Source organism: Hypomesus nipponensis, chromosome 19 (genome assembly GCF_054491055.1).
Source record: "Hypomesus nipponensis isolate SF chromosome 19, ASM5449105v1, whole genome shotgun sequence".
NCBI lineage: Eukaryota > Metazoa > Chordata > Actinopteri > Osmeriformes > Osmeridae > Hypomesus > Hypomesus nipponensis.
The window spans coordinates 14,466,583-14,486,194 of NC_140379.1; positions in this window are offsets into that span (position 1 = coordinate 14,466,583).

A 19,612-nucleotide genomic window follows, 5' to 3' on the forward strand; every position below is an offset into this window, starting at 1 on the left:
TTTAACAACATCTTTACGTTGGGAAAGAGGGATATTGTTTCAGCAGACGCCAATAAATGTGTATCATTTTAGCCTCCTGAAGTGCTAGCGAGGTGCCAGGTCCTCTATGGCTTCAATGACAAGCCTCCCCGCGTGGCCACGTTGTCTCAGTAAAAGGGTTTGCACAGCCGCTCACCTTCTGCATAATCTGCCTGGAGAATCTCCCAGACACAAACGGATGAAAAAACCCTTTCCAAGCCATTCACCCTGAAGCAGCCGGCAGAGAAATTCACCCGTTTAGCCACGTTAGGAGAAAGGTCATCAGCCCACGGTATCTGCGGACCAGATGAAAGCCATTTTCAGAGCAGCTGATAAACACTTGTGATTAGTTTTTGGTCGGGCGAGGAGGAGAACGAAGGCGAGGGAGAGGGGGAGACAAAACAGAGCAGAGATAAAGACCTGCCAAAGAGCCTCTGCCTACTCAGATTAGTGATGGCATGCTAGGCTTCACATAGACCTTGCATTAATGCTCTTCCCCATGTTTGAGCGTAACAACTTCCTACATTGCACATCGACTTGTGTATCACATATAAAGCAACCAACATGCTGGCACGCCGGATCAGGAAACAGCAAGTCCTTCAGGACGATGTTTCGCTGACCACCCATCCTCTAACCACTGTTGTAACTCCAATTTCAACTACCCCATAGGGTTGTTTTACTCAGATCAACTGCAAGTCATGTGAGGTAAAAGGCCGCAGAGAGCTGAGATGAGACAGCTTAAAGAGGACAGGAAGCGACATGCTGGGAGTCCAATCAGATTGTGAGATGAACGCCGCGCCAGGCGCAATGTTGTTACCAGCCAGGAGGAGACCGGCATCATGGTCTGACAGTTACAGTGACAGAATCACCATGGTGATTAACCTTGGGACAGGCCAGGGAGTACAGGGTGCCCGTTTGGAGAGAAATGGAAACATTTGGTCTGATGCTACAGTGGGAAACAGTGCTTCTACTCTAGAAAGAGGTTCCGCAGCTTTTGATGCAGAACAGCCAAGTTCTGTAATAGCTTTATTCCACGAGCCATATGACTGCTGAACTTAAAATAACAATTCCCCCATCCCCCCTCACACACCTTTACAGGACTGCTTCACTGAACTTTGTAATTTGTATTTTTAAACAAATATTTTAATTGCATTTTTATACATAGCTTAATATATATAAACTGGCTGTAATATGTGTAATATATATTTTAGACATAGGTTTTATAGATAGTGTGTACAGCCACTTATCTATGAAAGCACCCCACTGCACTACCCTGAGTCAATTGAAACTTTGTTTTGTTCTTTTTTTACTGTAAAGTGAAAGCGAATGACAATAAAGAGGGCCACTTTTTCAACATGGCCTGGTTGCTGTCTGGGAGCACTGTATATCTTGCTGGCTGGTTGGCTGGCTGTCTGTCTGGCTGGCTGTCTGGCTGTCTGGCTGGTTGGCTGGCTGTCTGGCTGTCTGGGGATGCGTCTGTGTGACAGTGGCAGCCGGTCTACCACCTCGCAGCCCCTCGCTGAAGGAGAGCCTCACACGAGTCTCAGAAGGACCGGCATACAGACAGAAGGAGCGCAGAGGAACACTGTTTGTTTTTCCTGAAGGCATTGGGCTTGGCTGTGTCTCCAGACCTTGTGTAGTAATGGAAACTGGGGAGGGGGCTATTGTCTGATTTATTTGTGACATTTTCCACTTTGTCAAAGACATTCGAGGGCAACATCAGCTTTTAAATCATGAGGAAAATAGCTGAGTGCAAAATGGATAGTCCAGGAAGAAAATACTGCTTTAGCTGGTTTAAAACAATGTTTTTCATCTGACCTCTTTCGGCGTTATTGCTGTGTGTTGCCTGCTATGTATTTCAACAGCTTTTAATACTGTAATTCTCAATTGTAAATTACTCCTGCATTGCCAAATTACACTCAAAGTTACATTATGTGTAGGATTTATCCATTAAATAAAAATGATCTGTCTCGACTGAGTCGTTGTTTTGAAAATGAGTCTAGATCAGCCAAAAAACATGCAGAAAGATGTATGTTAAATACAATATTTTGAGTGAACTAAGCCTTTCAAAGCAGTTATTTCATTTTCACTTGGCTCCCCACAACTTAATCCACCAGTGATGTCGTTAATATAAAACCTCACCCCTCAATGTCAACACAGTGCCCAAATTATACATGCAAATGAAGTCATTACTATCTCATTAGCAGCCCAAAGCAGAGCAGGACAGAGAATAGCAAACACACACATACGCACACACAAATACACACACACACATACACACTTTCTCTCGCACACAGGGTACTGGGTAGATGAATTCAAAATAGCAGTCGCACCAGTCTGTCACAGGGAGGGAAATTCACATTTAGATGTGAGCTAGTAAAGTAGCATGGAGTGAAAAGGAAACCACATCTGGCCTCTCCTGGTCACTCCATCCAGACTGACCATGAGGGTCTTCAGTGGGGGATCCAGTACAGTTCAAAGGAATCATTTAAGATATTCCCAAATTAAGAATAAAAGTTATGCACCCATTGTATTTTAACACAAAAAAAAAGAAAAAAAGCTTTGAGCTTGTTAAATTGATCAATGGAAAACATTTTAAGAGGCTTCAGAGAGTTTCGGGGTGAGTGTATAGATGAACATTTGCCTCAATTTTTTCCTGGCATGCATTGTGCTTAAACACAGACGGTCTTCTGCTGATAGGAAGTGCCCTGCCTCTCCGAAGTGACCGTGGAGTGGATTCAATGACTCAAGCTCTCTTGTCTGGGTGAAGTCTCTTGTCAAGTCTTTTGCAAGGAGTGGTCATCTAATGTGCTAGACGACTGCATGCTCATTGTTCACGCTACAGCATCAATCTGTCTCACGGTTAATCATTGATGACAGCCATTCTACAGTCTATTCAGTGACACAGTCCAAGTCACTCTGAGCAGGGAGCTGATCGCTAGACTGCGTGTTGACCAAGAAGGCCCCTTCTGCAACCCTCCAATTCCAGCTCGATCATGTGATCAGCTGCAATGAGCCCTGGCAGTGACACTATCACAGAGTGGGCAGAAACCAATTTCAGCACAGAGCTCAGCAAACCCAGATGCAATTTGATGAGGAGAAGATTTCTGAGAGTGGGTGTACGGCCGAGTCATTTCCCTCGCTCAAATTACAGGTTTGACGTTTGAGAGATTTACTTCTTGTGAGCACTCTTCTGCTTCTGCCCCTTGCTCCCGCCCTCTTTCTCTCTCTCTCTCTCTTTCTCTCTCTCTTTCTCTCTCTCTCTCTCTCTCTCTCTCTCTCCCTCAACCCTGCCACTCTCTTCCTCCTTCTCTACTTTATCTGACATTTTCTGACATGACTAATGGATGTTTGGGGAATCCTGCAGCGGATGGGAAAGAAAATAACAGTGTGCATCATGACCTCCCATCACCCCTCATCTCCTGAGGGGCAGAGGACTCAGCTACCTGACGTGAGAAAGAGAAGTTCAGTTGAGGGCTGCGGTGTTAATACCCCTCTTACACACAAACCTGCACACAGACACATAACAGCCAGTCTAAGGCACACGCAAGTTCACACATTTAGATGGTTCTGATTTAGATGGAAGAAAGATGGAAAGGAATTGCTATTACTGGGAGTCGATCTTTGGCTTCTGTACAGTGATGGAAAGAATCAAGTTCTATTCTGCATTTCAGTGTTATTCAGTCTATTTCTGCACATCAACATCACACATCCCATCTCCCATTTCTGTTAAGTGACATAAAATTTAGATTTACAAGATCCTTATCTGCGAAAAAATGAAACAACTATTGCCTGGACCTGGTTGTGGGATAAAAGGATCTCAAACCAAGTTATTGTTTCTTGTTCGTCTGGCTCCATATAGTTTGAAAACCCAGTTGGTGTTTATTATCAATGGCTTTCTTACGTTTATTTTCTTCACTGTATCATAATGGTATCATAATTACAATTCTGACACTTCCTCAAAATCTACTTTCCATTGAACGCACTACTAAAGTGTACTGTAGTACTATAATACAACTATGATGTATCACCGATTCTGATCAGATTAAACCATTTTGAGTTATTAGGGTTATGGTTCCTGGAGTACAGTACAGTCATTAGTAGACAGGGTTAGATTTAGTGCGAGAAAAGCATCAGCTGTTATCATCAATTGTCTCTTTTCAAATTTGGGATGCCAGCCAAGACCTTTTAAGACTATCATCCTCCACGTTCACACTCTCTTTAACTGTCAGAATAGTGGTGTCAGAAGAGCTGATCATGGGTGTTCCAGATCAGCTATCTCTCCATGGATTGTCAGCTACCATGAGAAGGAACAAACAGAGAACTGACCTGAGACCAGCACACAGAGGTGACTTCCCCATATGTAATCTAGCTGAGCCCAGCTGCTCCTACAGACCAACGCTGGCCTTTTATTACCCAGAGTTCATAGGGGCTCTTCCAGCAGTCACCCAGACCATTACTTTATCATGTTACTACCAGCTGAGCACAGAGATATAGTGGAGAAAGGAAGGAAGATTCAGAAAAGAAAGAAGGAGAAAAAAAGTGAAAAAAAATAGAAGAAAAAAGCGAGAAAAAGAGAAAGAAAGAAAGACTGTGGGGCAGGGGAAAAGAAAGAGTGCTGCGGAGAGGTGGACCAGAGATAACCAGGGAGATGAAGATAGAGAGAGAGGGAGGCAGAGAGAGAGCGGTGAAAAAGAGTGAGATAGGCCGTCGGCCATGGAGATTGATACAGCCCAGGTACAGCACATCAGTGTTCCAGATGGTCACCTCTGTATGGGATGTTTGACGGCAGGTGTTAGCTGAAGCAGAAGGATCCAGAAGCCGTGTTTCTTCCCTGTGCTTAAATCATTCCCTTACCGTCGTCCAGAGACAACTCCAACAAACAAAGCCCATCTCTAAATCTTTTTGGAGTCTCATTCCTGGGATGTATTTGTGCTGGGCCATGCAGCCGGACTGCTTAATGTGTTTCCAGCCTTCCACTGGTCCAGATGGCAGAGAAACGAGCAGCTATTACGACGCATCTTAAATGCTTCAGAAATCATTAAGGGCTCCTGCCAAGCTCTTCTAATGCAAGGCCGGATTAGATTTAGGACATTTAGGACAATCAAAACACAACAATGTTGTCATTGCAGGCAATTGCATTTAATAGCATGCCTCGTGCCCTGTGATTAGAGGATGCTGGAGGATGCTAGCTATTATGTAAGTAATGTATACAGTTTGCACACACTGTGGAGGGGATTGAACCCCATTCTTGCTCTTGTCAAGTCCAAGCATCAGCCATTCGACCAAAAAGCCATTCTTGAGCAGGCAGATCTCCAGTATGCAAGAGCATGGATGCAAATTCAATTCCACGATGTGCATTGAATGTAATGTTAATGGGATGTTGAATTTAAAAAAGCTAACCACTTGACCACAAAAAGACTCACAGTGCGAGAGAACTGGCAGACAGGACAGAGCTAGACCTCAGGGAGGCTGATCTGTTTTCAATTCACCAGCCTGTATTGGTCAAAAGAGCCAGGTCATTATCCTAACACTGTTATTCCAGGGTGTCGTAAAAACGAAGTGACATTTTTACAGGTCAATCATTAAGGCCCGTCCACAGAGAATAAGAATGCTTGACATGTTTATGTCTTGACGTCCAGAGGGCTGATGGGATGGGGGCTGGGGTAGGTCAGTGTCATCTCCAGAATGCTCGCTGGCGGCCTTGGATGTATGTGTGGTTTGAATCCTAGACTGACTCTAACTGACTCCTCCTCCCCCACAGCTGGATCAGTTTACAATCCCCTATCAACCTCCTGCAACCCCCCCACCCCCCCTCTAAGTTCAAGACACTAGTGCTCAGGCCAACAGTGTTCCCAAGCAACACATCCCAGCTGATGCTCAGTGCAGGTTCTAGAATCTCAGACGACTGCTGAACCAGCTTGTTCGGAATCTGTTCCAACTTGTTCAGACTTGTTTCCAGTTTACGGTTGTGGTGCTGGATGTGATGCCGGGCTGTGGAGCCTGGGACTTGGGACTTGTGACAGGGTTGTGTGGATTTCACTGGACTTTAGCCTTGACCTTCTGCTTGTCGAAAAAGAGCATCACAATGTCTCTGACCTTCACCTGCACACACAGAGCAGGGTGTTACACCAGCTGAGGGCAGGGAAGGACTCTCCAGCCAGCCTGGGAGAAAAGCACACACACAAGTGCACACAGTCACACACACACATGCATACAGATACCTCACATGCAGACAAATATACACCCAAACACTCTTATACAGTCAGGTGCACAGACATTAATTCCATCTGACTTTTACTCTCTGCTGGTATTAATGTAACCAGAGATGGAAGATAAAGTGACAAGCTGTAGAATGAAACACAGGAGACGGAAAATAGGAAAACTGACAGTGAGAGACAAACAGGGCGAGAATGAAAGAAAGAGAGAGGCGATAGTGGGGGAAAAGATGGATAGATGGCGAGAGGATATTACAGCCGGGACGTCACGTTTGCCATTTGGAGTGATGGAGGAAACTGGTACGTAGAGCCAGTTGGAGGAGAAGACATTGGCTGACTGACATGTATCCCATGGTGCACAATTATCTTGGGGCATGGGGAAATAAAGGAGTAAACCCTTGGCATTGAAGAAGGGTGAAGTTGCCTTGCAACTCCCCATTGGTTTCTCAAGACCACTGTGGCCAAGTTAGCTGAAAGGCTAGCCCGCTGCCCAGTAGGAGACAGTGCCTGTGTGGAAGCTCCCCTGCAGGTCTTTAACTGCCATGCAAGGTGGATTAAAGATGGAGTCTACAGGCCAAAGAGGAGTCTTGCTGTGCAAACTGGACGTGTGCAATCCCCCATACGTTCCCTATTAGAGCCTGGATGTTTATCCAATCAGCTCTACCGCCGGGGTCCAGCCCTCCACCCGGACCAGAGACCCAGCCCCTGTGGAGGGATGGGAAGGATGAGGGGGGAGGCATATAAGGGGGTAGAGGGGCAAAGGGAAGGGGGTGTCGAAGAGACTAAAAGGGTGTAGAGATGGAGGAAGGGAGGGGGTAGAGGCGTTCAGGGAGGTAGAAGATTGAAGGGAGGAAGAGATGGACGGGGTAGAGAGGTGAAGGATGGAATGGATTGACACACAACGTGCACAGTGTCTGAATACAGTACAGTAGATGCAGCGCATGTTCCTTAGATAGTGTGTGATGTATGAGTAGCTTGGCTGTTTGTGGCGCTCGTGCTTCAGCAGGTGGACTCGCATGGTGACAGCCATCCTTGCCACCCCAACACCACTCCCTCCTTCTCTTTCATTTCCACCAATCAGGGCCCCGCGCTGGGGCCACGCAGGGCCATGGGGACAGTGACAATGTCACGGCAGAGCAGGGACATCGGGGAGGTCATGCCAATTACTCTACGTTGCTTCACCAAGTGCACACTGGCAGTCATACATAATTCAAGGAAAGGCTTTCAAATGAAACGTCCCACACGTTCACCATGGGCAGAACCTCAGCGTAGGGAGAGGACAGGGCCTCTCTGGAGGTTTCAGGGTTTGATTTGGTCTTTTTTATGCAGTTGAGCAGGAAACGTTCATGCAAATACCGATGCAATGATTGTACAAAAAAAAAACTAACCCCCCCCCCCCCCGAGCACGTCAATCTCTTGCCATCTCGTTTCTCTGTTTCACACACGTGCGCACACACACACACACACGGTATGCAGGCAAGTGTGTATCATTGATCCTCTCTATCTATTCATCTGTAAAGAAGCATGGCTCCCAAGGTTGTTTCATGGTCAAATACATGACTGTACAGCAAAGTAACATTCCAGGCCAGTTAAAAGCCTATTATTCTCATGTGTACCCAGCACAGCATTGTATCACATCTCCTTGGGTCTCAAAAGCTTTCTTAAGAAGGCTGTGATGACAAGGAGGAGCCATGGCTATCCTAGGCATGTCGCTGATGGATATACTCCTTAATGATATGACCAGCTATCTCACTGTAATGGCCTTCTTTGGGATGGAAGAGCGGGAGGGAGGGAGGGAGGGAGGGAGGGAGGGAGGGAGGGAGGGAGGGAGGGAGGGAGGGAGGGAGGGAGGGAGGGAGGGAGGGAGGGAGGGAGGGAGGGAGGGAGGGAGGGAGGGAGGGAGGGAGGGAGGGAGGGAGGGAGGGAGGGAGGGAGGGAGGGAGGGAGGGAGGGAGGGAGGGAGGGAGGGAGGGAGGGAGGGAGGGTGTTATGGCTCTGGTATTCTTCTGTTGAGTGATTCAGTCAGGTGACCCACCAGGGATCAATAATTAAGAGCTCAGAGCAGCAGAGTAGGAAGAGGACAAGAGAAGAATGCTGTTGCTCCTTATCTCATGTTGAGACACACAGCTGGCTTGTACAACATCTCCCTGGCAGGAACTTCATTCATGCGACATATTTATGTACAGATCATTCAATTACAAAGATTGCAATTGCAATAATTGTTAGTATAGTGTTCTAATCGTGCCTGATCTGTATGTATAAAATGTCCAGTTCATACTTATTATACTATGTCTATGAAGAGCTTCAGTATATTAATAAAACAACCAGATCTGTAGGATGGCCATCAAAGAGAATATTCCAAAGAGAGCGAGAGCCGTCTGAAACTATCCTCCATGGTTATGGGCAGAAAGACAGCTAATAAAAGCAAATGCTTTTGCTCGTTGAAAGCCTTATCTAAATATGATTAACTTGGCCAGACTAAAGTGCCGGTGGCAATGAACGTCAATCTGCTGAATGGAGAGAGAGTAAAAATCCCGGTGAGCATTGCTTCAAGAAACAGCAGGAGGTTTTTTTTTCGTCTCTCTCTCTCTCTCTCTCTCTCTCTCTCTCTCTCTCTCTCTCTCTCTCTCTCTCTCTCTCTCTCTCTCTTTCTTTCTTTCTTTCTTTCTATCTTTCTTTCTTTCTTTTTTTCTTTCTTTCTTTCTCTCTCTCTCTCTCTCTCTCTCTCTCTCTCTCTCTCTCTCTCTGTCTCTCTCTGTCTCTCTCGCTCTCTCTCTCTCTCTCTTTCTCACTCTTTTCTCTCTGTCCATCTCTCCCTTTCACTCGCCGTCATTCCTTCTCCCTCGCCCTCCTCCCTACCATATGCATCTTTCACACTCTCCCTCGCTCCCTCCCTCTCTTTCTCGCTCTCTTCTCATTAGACACCCAGGAGCAGGAAGACTGAGGGCTCTGTCTCTCTAACAAGCTGCAGTAAATGTCACACTTCCATCTGACAGAAACACCTTTCCAACCCGTGCAGGTGATTCTTTCCGCAGGGTGTGGGACAGACGGCCGGATGGCTGAACCTGACCACTAATCATCCTCCTGTATTCACCATCCAGACAAGAAGCAGACGGAGGAGCAGAAGAAGAAGAAAAAAAAGAACACGTTGTCACCCGGGCCGTAATACCACCAATAGACGGAAATCTTTTCAGACGATTTTGATCCGGAGACGTAGAGGTCATCGATTAACCCCTCTGAACGATTCCAGGTTGCTAGCGGTAACATTGCTCCCCTGGGGGTGCTGACACCCCCACTTTGTTGCGGTATCAAATGATGATGATTACAGTGATAGCTGAGTGAAACAGACAGAGGACAGGGGAGCACATTAAGAATGACAATGTTATGGCTGGGACAGATAGGCTGATAGATCAGCAGAGGCTGTAAATGACTCGTCTGACCTTCCCAGCCAGCTAGTATCAAATCACGTCTGTCAATCACCCAGCATAACACAGGGGTTGAAGCTACTGTGTCAAAATGGACGCCCTTTTCTTTGATGGTGTTTGGAGTCGTCAACATCGGCAAAAGACGGATGTCCTGATGTCCTCAGGCAAGATTTGCTTTCCTATTGTCTTCTATCAGTGGTTGCCCTAGAAACCCATGGAATATATATCAAAATATGTAGGTCCACCCCATCCTCTCTCTCTCCCTCCCTCTCTCTCCCTCTCTCTCTCTCTCTCTCTTTCACACTCACATGCATACACACAAACTCTCTCTTTCTCTCCACTTCACCCTGTCCCTCCCTCTCCTGCTCTCTGTTTCTATCTGTGTTCTCTATCTGGTCATAAAGCCCTCGTGTCGAGTCATGTCCAGACAGGATCTGGCCTGCAAGGTTTGCCTCACACAGCAGCTCTGGAGCCCCAACGTTGAGAGAGAGAGGGAGAGAGAGAGAGGGAGAGAGATCAGAAGGAGAGCACAGGGCCAGTTGGGGTGAGTCTCTCTCTTCTTTAACACCTCTTCTCCTCTGCCTTTTCTGAGACCTCTCACCGGTCTCCAAAATCGATTTCTCCGCTCAGCAGGCCCTTAAAGAGAGCGTGGGAGGGAGGGAGATGCAAGAAGAGAGAGAGAGAGAGAGAGAGAGAGAGAGAGAGAGAGAGAGAGAGAGAGAGAGAGAGAGAGAGAGAGAGAGAGAGAGAGAGAGAGAGGAGGGATGAGAGAAGGAGGAATGGAGGAATGGAAAGAGAGGAAAGGGCTCTGCACGGTGGGAGAGGACGAGAGCAGGTGGATGATGGGAAGTGTTGCTTTCAGCCCATCGCTGCGGAGGGCTGGACGTGGGGTGTCGGCAGGGACTCCTCTCAGAACCTCCTATCACAAAGAAACATGGGGTTTGGCAGGCAACTTCACACAAGGCATTGAACTGTACCTTATGTGGAACAAAATGGCCCAACTTCTATCCATGGAACGTTAGACAGTACATACAAATTAAACCTTACATACAGGACACAACCTGTAACATACCTCTGTTTAGTTTTAGTTTTTTATGACATACCAGGTCACAAATGGAGAACGATTTGTTTATGGCTCAAGGGTGATTCCATAAAATTCTGTATGTGATTATGTAACAGTTCCAAAGGGTTCTTTTCCAGTGTTTTGTATCTATACAAACAGAATGCCTGAAAGTGTGATGAACTGATAAAACACATCAATCATCTTCTGTCTGGAGAGGAAAAACGACATGAAAAGATCCACAATCTCTCTTCTTCAAGTCTCCATTACTCTGACTCCTACTGCAGCAGTAACAGATTAACGATCCTCCGCATGGGTGAGATGACACCTGGGTTGTCTCACTACTGAACCTCCAGAGGGGGCCCCACTGCATGCAGGACCCAGGGAGAGCATTCTGGAAGGCTGGTAAATGTTGGATGTGCTTGGCTGTGGTGGTCAGATGAGTCTTACAAGTGAGCTTGGCCCTATGGCATGTGCTTGTTCAACCATGGGACCCTTCAGGGCACAAATGACCCAAGGTTAGAACTGGCTCCCAGCACACAATCTGAACCTCTCGCTCTCCCTCCCCCGCTCTCAGTAACATAACTGGACACACACGTACACACAAACACACACACACACATTTGTGATTGTCTGGTTACAGTCCTGCCCTGCCGTCCAGTTCCTTATCCGTGAGAGTAATGGTGTTGTAATGGCATTGTCTTTCTCTCTCTCTCAACCTGTCAATATTCCTCTCAGCCACTGCTTCAAAGGTCAAGGTCACAGACGTATACTGTTACTGTAGCACCACCAACCCCCTCTCCTCCTCCTCCTCGCCATCCCTCTCCTCCTCCCTTCCTGTTCATCCCTGTCCTACTCTTCTTTCTCCTTCCCCACCTCCTCCTCCATCCCCCTCCTCTCTCTCCCCCCCCCTCATCCCAGCCATGGATGGTCTATTAGTGTTCTCCTCAACTGAGTAGACAGATACGTTGCTTTATTGTTTGAACATATACAAGTCCACACCAGCCAACTTCCTCTGTCTTATTGGACCTGTAGGAATACCAGCTCTCACTGGCAGACTCCCCTCAGTCTGAGAGAGTGGAAGGCAGTTTTAAAGTCATTGCCGTGTAATTGTCCTGTACCGAGTGACACGAGGGGGGGGGGGGGGTGCTGTGTCTTTGTGTCCCCAGGAGGCAGTCAGCGTAATCAGGCCGCTGTGGTGTGATGGTGACCCTCCGGGCACAGTGTTGAGGAAGGTAGGCTGGCACAGAGTTCATCGATTTCCAGGTGATGTTTCGGACATCGATTCAACCCAGAGTGGGCCTCTTCTCTTCCTGTCCTCCTCTTCACCTGTCCTTGTTGGAGGGCAGTGTTGGTGTGTGTACGTGTGTGTTTGTGTGTGTGGAGGGTGAGTGCCTGTGTGTGTGTGTGTGTGTGTGTGTGTGTAGAGGGTGAGGGTGTGTATCTGTGTGTGTTTTGTTCGCCTGTCGTGTGGATACAGGTCATATAGGGGACAGTTAAAATTAGGTTTGAACTCAAGATAGAAGTTCATCGTTGAAGCTGGTTTCAGATTGTTTAATTCGTCAGTGCAGAAATACTAAAGGACAAATAACTGTGCTTGAAGTCATTAGGTACAGTACTCTGTCCAATCATACCACCACAGACTGTTAAAGTAAAGTAGGCATGCCCCTCAACTCTGCTAGACCAATCCAGATGTACTTTAGTGCCAGCTGCACATGACATTTCCACTGGCTAACATCCAGTACATCACAAGGGCTCTACAGTGTTTCCTCATACAGGTGACTCTCTCTCTCAGCGCTGTAGTTACTCCTACGTAGGCATGGAAACTGCTGTGCTGTCACAAAACACACCCTTCAGCCCACCACAGTACCTCATCGCACCACGCACCACACACCACACACCACACTGCATCAGTTCGGGCAAAACGAACAGCTGCGGTCCAGTTCCAGTCTCGCTTCCATCAGGCAAAGACTGACCCAGATGCATCTAGTCCTGTCCTCAGACACTGGGGAGGGGAACCAGGTCAGAGCTGTTGTTGTGACCAGCAGGGCCATCGGGCCTCATGCCCAGATCTGCACGTCCCAGGGGTCTGATTTTAGAACATGAAGAAATACTCCCACACACACACACGCACACTGAATGCACACACGCATACACAACACGGCCACACATGCAAGTGCACTCAAACGTGTACATACCCACCCAAGCACAAACAAAAATAGATCATTGCACACACACGCAAGCACGTCAACACGTCAGCATGTGAGCACGTACACACACACACACACACTCACTGCTATTTACTGAATTTGGCTTCTTCGGGGTGAGTTGCTGTGACCAGAGACTAAACCTGGGAATGTTGGAGGAGAAAGAGAGTCTGATGACTCCAAACCTCCTGAAAATACAGCCACAGACTAGAACACAACCTGGGCTGCAGAGAGACTATCATACCTGATAGCCTCCCTATCTATCTATATTCATATGCCAAATTGCATTTGAGGAATCTGTTCTAAAGCAGCTGTTAAATAATTGATGCTGTGAAATCAATCTGGATTTATTGTAAGATGGACATTTGAAGGCAAAACCAATGGTCTTTCAGATGTTCTTTTCAGTTTTTATCAGTGAATCTAGAGGTGAAAGTCTTCCTTAGGATTCACTACCTCCTCCCTCGTGTGTCTCCCGCCTGTCGCTCCAGCTTAGGAGCGCTGGGATTGGGCAATGGATGGGACCAGGTTGGTTGTTGGTGAGCCATCGTCCAATGGAACAAGCTTCTATCTCCTCAGATCGGCCAATAGACAGTCTCAGTGGCTGACCGGTAGGCGTTGCCTAGCACTGCCATGCCAACACCGCTCCCCAATGGCGTCCTGATTAACGGTGTGACGGCTGAGATGTGGTGAGTCCCACCTCACCCACGACAGTGAACCGGCAACCGGTGACTTATGGCGTTATATTTTTAAAATTGGCTTCTCCAGCGTGACTGATAAATCAACACACAGGTTATTAAATGGTTCATTATCCCTCTAATATGATTCATTGACTGCAACTGTGTGCGCGTGCGTGTGCATGTGTGTGTGTGAAGGAGAGGGCAGTGCCCACGGGCAGTAACACAGATGCCAGCTCAATCCATGGGACATGTTGGTGCTGTCCGTCAAATTGATTTATAGACGGACACTGCCATGGACATCCAAGACGTCAGGGGTCACACTACACACACAATTTCAGCTTCTCTCTCTCTCCATCCCTCTCTCTCAAGCTCTCTCTACCTCTTTTTCTATCTCCATTTTTCCATCTAACCTCCCAAGGGGATGCAACCTCTCCGCGGACACACACACACACACACACAGTGATATCCAGTACTGCATATCTAGGGCAGGATATTTGCCCTTGGTCTTTCCTATTTTGGCAGTTTCATGGTCTCTAATGGGAGGAATCTGTGTGTTTGAGCACCTGTCAATTGGCAGCTTTCTCCCTGTTGCTTTTCTTTAGGCTGGCACAGACAGACAGAGCTCGGTCGCGGAGTCGCAATCACATAGAGATGACTTTGGGGGGAGGGCTTAACGCCGTCCATCTCCATGCATCTCCATGGGCTTGTTCAAACACTGTCATCATAAGCGTGCTTTGGCTGTGTCTTTATTGTACAATTATAATGAATCTCTGTTCTTGGCATCAGAAGCATCAGTTCTAGGACGACCAATTATAGAAATGGTAGTGCAGGATGCGCTGCCAGGTTTTCTAAAAAGGTGGTCTCTCCACAGCGAGTCCCATCCAAGTGCGCAGGCGCGCACTGAATCTGAAGTGTTTGTTGTATGAAATGGCTTCTGGTCCTTCTTGGGAACGACCCCCTCGTGCTCTTTGTCACTCAGCATGTCCGTCTCACAGACACGGTTGTGGACTGAGTCAGATGTAGTCGGCGAGAGACGTGCAAAACAGGACGCAGAGCAGCGATGAGGCGCGTGGGGAGGGGACGCTGAACAGAGGGAGCGGCACGGAGCGGACGGGGTCGATCAACACTTGAAAATGACATCCTCTGTATCTCCCAGCGGTCCTCTCTCCCGCACTCCCTCTGCGGGGCTAATATGATGAGACGCACAGCGCTCGCTCTCTCCCCATCCGTCCATCCCTCCCTCCGTCCAGGTCCCTCCTCTTTTTCTCAGTTTTTCTATCGCTCTCTCGCTCACTCTCTTACCCCTTCTTTCCCCATGTCTCTCTCTCTGTCTCTCCGCCGCCCCTCTTTCACTTTCACACAGAGCACACGCGGACGTGCACACTTCCTCTCTCCCCTCCCGCCCTCCCTCTCTCTCCCTGACACATGCGTACCTGTTCTCACTGACTCCATCCCTTGGAAGACTGCAGTCGTGAAACGGCGAAGATCACCGTTGCCGTTGTGACGCATCATTAATTCACACGGCCGAGTGTGCGAGAGAGAGTGCGTTGCATGCGTTAGGGAGCGTGCGGGCATGTGTTGGCCTTCTTTGCTCAGGTTTGAGCCCCCCGCCGCGAGGCCCGCCTGCCTCTCACGAGGTAAGTGGAGAACAGAGAGGCAAGGCGCTGCATGCTGCATCTCATTACAGCCTCCATCCCCCACGATGCATCACTCCTATCGGCAGACGCATCATAAAAACATTCACGGTCCTCGTCGAGGGCCCCCGTCTAGAGAGACACGGGAAGACCGGGGAAGAATCTCCCATTAACGAGGCTACCTAACGTTTATTGCTATCCGTTCGCAAGGCTGGGAAGGCTTTGGCTTGGCAGGGAGGAGAATTAACTAGCATGTTACCTCGAGGCAGTGCTGATTCACAGTCTGCACAGAGCCACTGCATGGGTGATGTGTGGATCTGATCCTTTGACAGCTGACGTTCTGATTCAGTTGGCACTCGTATCTGTTTCCTCTTGGAAGATGTTTGTGTGATCTGATAGATCTGTGATGTGTTCCGTACTACACAGCACATAGAAGAGTCTCAGGGTCAAAGGGTTGGTCTGGGTCCAGAGGTCCCACTAATAGTCTTCATTTCTTCTTCTTCATCTTCCTCTAACTTTTCATTCCAGATATGTTGTTAAGATGTGAAGTATCTCAACAACTCGTGAAACACAACTACTGAAATCAAAATGGAAACACCCCACTGCACTCACTCTATTCATATGGAAACCAATTGACAGCTTGTCCCGCACAATCACAGTATTCATGTGTGTGGCAGTGTACGCATTCGTTATGCTAAGCATGCTTCTGACTTCCCTGTTCATCTGAGCGTTCCCTATTTGATCTATTTCTGACGGAGAAGCATCATTCAGTATGCTGAGAGGCTGAGCGGAATGCTAGCCCTGCATGTAACACTGCAGCCTAATCAGAGAGAGAACCCTTATCTGTGAGACACACAAGAGAATGAGAGAAGGACACACACAGCTGTACACAAATATGGAACACCCACACGCACGTACACACACACACACACACACACACAATCTGTGTTGATTGTTTGTCTTTATTGGTTGTTGTCCCCCCCCTCACCCCCCTCACCCCCCCACCCCGCCCCCACCCCCCACCCCTGGGGATCTATCTAGTGACAAGATTGCCGCCTAGTGGCAGTCTAAGCAGTCAGGAAGCTACCAAGGGCAGCTGGGAGGAAAAAAACTGAATAGTACCTGCACATTCAGTTACACATGAAGATATTGGATGGTGCAGGTGAGGAGAAGAGAGGACAGGAGAGGAAAGAGGAGAAAAGGAGAGGTAAGGAAAGGTGAGGGAAAGAGAGGTGAGGTGAAGAGAGGTGAGGTGAGGTGAAGAGAGGCAAGAAGAGGAGAGTTGAAAACATAGCCACCACAGTGTATTAAGTGATACAATAGGTCATTTGAGCCAGCCGCACAGAGATACAACTCTGGGAGCAGTAAGCCTGTGTCACACACTCTAAATTACTCTTCTGCTACAGAAATACAATCTCCTTTGGAGCATTTAGCGGTATTGAAAAGGAGAGAGAGAGCATGTCTGCACAACAATATTACAGAATTGCCCAAGCCTTTTTGCTGATGAGAAAAGAGAGTTAGCAAAACAGAAAAAGAGATAGGGAGAGAGAGGGAGAGAGGAGGAGAAGGGGAGAAGGAGAGAGGGAGAGATGAAGATAAATAACTAGGCGGAAAATGACATAAATATCTTCAGAGACTGTGAGGGAGTTTGTCAACACACACAGGATCATCTCTTTCACTCACTCAGAAATACACGTATGTCTGTGTTTTATCTGGTCTGATGGAGCTCTTTCTCCAGTTCTTTCTTTTTTTCTTTTTCTCCTCCTCCTGCTCTTTCTGCTTCTCAATGTCACCCTCTTTGTGTCTTCACTGAGGGCTTGGTGAGAGAAATCTGCGCAATAACCCACAGGTCAATGCTGGACTCTGTGAAAACGTCTTTGTGGAGGCGGTGGTGTGTGCGTTCATGTGTGTGTCTGTTAGAAATGCTAGAAAATATGAAATCTTAACGGTAATGACAGATGGTTCAGGATGAGATGAGTGAAGCTGAAGTTATCTGGAACTGAAAATAAGTTACAAAAGGAACGTGAAACCTTCTCCCCAGGGCTGAAACAGTCTGTTACAAAAGGTTTACTATTGGCTGCCTGTGTGTGGGTGTTTTGTGTGTGGTTGGGACTGTGGCTGGAGCTGACTAGGCGGGTTGAGGCTGAGGCAAAGGCTGCCGGGACTGAGGTTATGGCTGAGGAAGAGGCTGTCTGTGGCTGGGGCTGGGGATGAGGCTGGAGCTGGAGCTGTCTTCCTTGTTTCCTCTGAAGACAGGCTTGGGTGGTAGACCAATAGAGCAGACAGGGTACATACAGATGCAAGAGATAAATGATCTGTCACACTGTGACTCTTTCTCCCCCTCTTTCTCTCTTTCTCTCTCTCCCCCGCTGAATTTCTGTCTCTCTCTCTCGATCCATCTCTTTTTGGCACACCGCAGCGCCTATCCGATAAATAAACATGGGGATATGTTGCCATTGTTTAGCGTGTCAGCGGCGTGTCGGCCCATCCTAGCAGGAGGCCAGGAGGCCTGGATTATGCATGAGTGCTGGGTGTTTCAGTGGTGCACCTCCAGCAGGGCCAACATGTCTCGTTACACCTGGGAAACAGCTGGCCATGGGGAGGGCTAGGAGACAGGAAGCTATCCAGCCAGGAGCTAGGGGGGGTGAGCAGGGGGGGGGCAACACGGAAGAGATGTGTGTGTGTGTGTCTGTTTGTGTGTGTAGGTGTAGGTGCGTGTGAGCGAAAAAAGGGAGCGAGTCAGCAGGGAGAAGGAAACAGAGGAGTGTGGTGCTGAGAAGTCCTGAGTTGAAGTGAGGCAGTACCTCCATGGCTCTCTCCCGCTGCGTGTGTTTGTGAAACAGAGCAACGCAGAGACACTGTGCCGCCACTGAAGGCTGAGGACTCGCGTCTGCTCTCCCAGTCTTCCTGTGCCAGCAGGTCCGGGGCTCCCCGAAGACACAGAGGTGTGATGCAGAGACGGATGCAAACAGCCCTCGTCCTTGGACCCGGCTGGGCTACACGCCGCAGCAGAGATAACAACATCCTCAACAGGCGCACCGTATGGATTGATTCAATTTGGGCCGTGCTCCACTCTGTGAAGAAGACAGGGGGGTCGGAGGCACGGAAGAGAGGGATGAAGGGCAGGGGAGTCGAAGAGGGATGTTTTGAGGGAGAGCGGGAAGGAGGGAAGGACAGAGTAGAAGACAGAGGACGAGAGGATGCTTTCAATTTAGTTTGTTCAGTGGGCTATGGAGGAAGAAGAGATATTGGCCCTGTGGGCCTGTATAGGTTTTTACAGGTTGATGAGGGGAGCCGGGGTGGAAGACAGGCAGACAGGCAGGCAGGAAGGAAGGAAGGAAGGAAGGAAGGAAGGAAGGAAGGAAGGAAGGAAGAAAAGAAGGAAGGAAGGAAGGAAGGAAGGAAGGAAGGAAGGAAGGAAGGAAGGAAGGAAAGAAGGAAAGAAGGAAAGAAGGAAAGAAAGAAGGAAGGAAGGAAGGAAGGAAGGGAGGGAGGAAGGAAGGAAGGAAGGAAGGAAGGGAGGGAGGGAGGGAGGGAGGGAGGGAGGGAGGGAGGGAGGGAGGGAGGGAGGGAGGGAGGGAGGGAGGGAGGGAGGGAAGGAGGAAGGAAGGAAGGAAGGAAGGAAGGAAGGAAGGAAGGAAGGAAGGAAGGAAGGAAAGAAGGAAGGAAGGAAGGAAGGAAGGAAGGAAGGAAGGAAGGAAGGAAGGAAGGAAGGAAGGAAGGAAGGAAGGAAGGAAGGAAGGAAGGAAGGAAGGAAGGAAGGAAGGAAGGAAGGAAGGAAGGAAGGAAGGAAGGAAGGAAGGAAGGAATAGAAATAAGGATGATGGAGACCAAACTGTGTTAATTGCAAGAAATCAGAGCTTTGAGGCTGTGTGTTTATGTATGTGTGTGTGTGTGGCGTGTGTGTGTGTGTGGGGGGGGGGGGATACAGGAGGTTGTGTTGTTCATTAACCTGCCTATTAGGAGGCTACCTTGGAGGCATTTGAAAGATATGAGGGGTTTGTGTGTGAAAGTGTGTATGCCAAGGTCTGATCCCCTGCTATTGATCCAGATCATTATCATGCAGGACTTAGCTCCAGACACAGGGACCAGGGACCGGGGTAGAGACACTCCGACAACCAGGGAGGAGAGAGAGCAAAAGGGGGGTGGAGAGCGATAGAGAGCAAGCGAGGAAGAGGTGGAAAGGGGGTGTCGTATTTACAGTAATAGGTAGAGGTAGACAGGTTGATGTTTAGAGATTGTGTAAGTGTTGCTGAGACTCAGGAGAGCCTGACCCTCACCCTTCACATTTATGGGATAATGGCTCCAAAAGGAGCCAAATGACAAAACATGACCTGCATCGTTGTCTCTGAACCATCCTGTCGCGCAATTAC